This window comes from Ailuropoda melanoleuca, chromosome 10 (assembly GCF_002007445.2).
Source record: "Ailuropoda melanoleuca isolate Jingjing chromosome 10, ASM200744v2, whole genome shotgun sequence".
NCBI lineage: Eukaryota > Metazoa > Chordata > Mammalia > Carnivora > Ursidae > Ailuropoda > Ailuropoda melanoleuca.
The window spans coordinates 6,804,603-6,807,030 of NC_048227.1; the positions used below are offsets into that span (position 1 = coordinate 6,804,603).

Genomic DNA, 2,428 nt, shown 5'->3' on the forward strand with positions numbered 1-2,428 from the left:
GGTAGCCCTTAACCACATGTAGCTATTTAAATTTAAATTAATTAACATTTAATTTAATCTAATTTAAATTAAATTAACATTTCAGGTTTGCAGTTTTACTGGCCACATTTCAAGTGCTTGATAGCTGGTAGCTACCATATTGGACAGTCAGATAACAGAGCATTTCCACGATCACAGAGAGTTCTGTTGGACAATACTTCTCTAGCAAGGTTACCAGTGATTCCTCTTTCTGTCACCACCACATGTAATCCATTAACAAATCCTACGGATTTTACCTCCAAAACATTCCCTGCATTAATTCATCTCTCTCCAACCCACACCTACCACCCTGGTCTATGCTACCATCACCTTCCACCTGGACTGCTGAACTCACTTCTTGTTTGCCCTAGTTCCAATCTTCCCCACCTATAACCATTTCCCCTACAGTAGACAGAATGATTTTTTTTTCAGAACTGAAAATCAGATCATGCCTTGCCTCTGCTACAATTCTTCCAATGACTTCTGTGGCAAAGACTGTAGTTTTACCCTTAGTCCTTTTTTTCCTTCTTCCTCAATAACAGAACCTCTGAAGTTTAGGTGAACACATAGAAGCCCAAAATAAAGAACACATTTTCCAGAGTCCCTCCTTGCACTTAGGTGTGGTCATGTAACTGAGTTCTGACCAGAGAGAGCCAATGAGGTTGTGTGCAGTCTCCTGGCCTATCTTTAAAAAGAGCAGGCTCCTTCTGCTGTTCTAACAGGCATGATGGCTGAAGCTGGAACTTGGCAATGGAGGTAATGCCCTGTGAGCAACAAGATGGAAGAAACCTGGGTCCCTGATGTAGTGAAGAAATCCACCAGTCCTGAAACACCTACCTAGATTTTTACATGAGAGAGAAATAAACTTAATTTTGTTTAAGTCCCAATTATTTGAGGTTTTCTGTCATAGTAGGATCTAATTCTAACTAATACAGCTTCCCATCACACTTAGAAGAAAACCCAAACTCCTTACACAAGCTTGGAAAGTTCTACATGATCAATTCCCACACCAGTACAAATCCCCACCATTCTCCCCTCACTCACCATGCTCCAGTCACTCTGGTTTTCTTTTTTGTTGCTTCAAAACACCAAGTTTCGGGATGCCTGAGTGGTTCGGTCGGTTGAGCATCTGCCTTTGGCTCAGGTCATGATCCCAGAGTCCTGGGATCCAGCCCTGCACCAGCTCCCTGCTCAGCCGGGAGCCTGCTTCTCCCTCTTCTGCTGCCTGCCACTCTGCCTGCTTGTGCTCTCTCTCTGTCAAATAAATAAATACAATCTTTTAAAAAACAAAAAAACCCACCAACTTTCTTCATGCTCTAGGGACTTTGCCCTTGCTTTTCCCTCCATTTGGGTTGCTCCTCCTCAGATCTTCTTATGGCTGACTCCTTTTAGTAATTGAGGTCTCACCTTAAATATCACTGAGAGACATCATTAGAGATGGTTACCCTGACCAATCTAAAACACCCAACAAGTCAGTCTCCTTTACAATACCTTATTTTAATTCTCTGCGTAGGACTTATCGCTGATGATTCTTTCATTTGTTTATCGCCTGCCAAGACTATACTTTCAGGAATCATTTCTATAGTTTGTTTATCGTCTGCCTCCCCCTCCTAGCATGTAAAGCTCCATGAGGATAGGAGTTTTGGTTGTTTAGTTTACTGCTGGACTTCCACTCTCTAGAACAGAGCCTGAAACCGATTAGACATTCAGTACGTTTGTCAAATACGATTCCATGGATAATGTGGTGGTTAAAAGCAGGGTTTCTAAAGTCAGACGACCCACATCAGAATCCTGGCTGGGACACGTACCAGTCGTGTGACCTACCTCAAGTCGTATAACCTAAACTCTGTACTATGAGATTTCCTGTGGCATAGGGTAGGAGTAAATGCAAGAGCATTTATAAAGCACTCCCTCTCCTCCCTCCCTTCCTCTGAAGGCTCCCTTCTTTTCCTCCTCCCCTCCGTCCCTTCTGTAGCCACTTCTCTTCTGCTTTTCGTACCTCTCTGCGCAGTCTAGCACAGACTGGGCCTTTGAAATTTGGCGGGAATTAACGTCATCCTTCAGGAGGACCGGGGCTGCGCACGCGCGGGACACCTACTCTTTCTCGCGCGCTAACTTTGCAGCCTCGACAGCCAATCAGAGTTAGCGTAGGAGCCCGTGTTCCGAGGATTCACCAATCGAGTCTGGGAGGCGGGACGCCGTGGAGGCAGTGGCGAGAGGGGGCGGGGACAGGGAGAGGGCACGCATGGTTATCGCGGCAGTGTCCCTGAGGGCCAATGGGGGAGGCCTGAGGGTGAAGGCTCTGGGGCGTGGCGTCGGCGGCTCCGCAACCCAAGGCCGTCCAATGTCGAGCCAATCAGAGTGAGGAGGTGGGAGGAGACTAACCAATCAGCGTGCAGAAAAGGCAAGG

The 2,428-nt window shown here is 46.3% G+C and overlaps 1 pseudogene; it reads left to right on the forward strand.

The window, feature by feature from the left end:
• The first annotated feature begins 1,572 nt into the window (after window positions 1-1,572).
• On the forward strand, window positions 1,573-1,659 carry LOC117804275 (annotated as a pseudogene).
• Window positions 1,660-2,428: the final 769 nt, after the last annotated feature.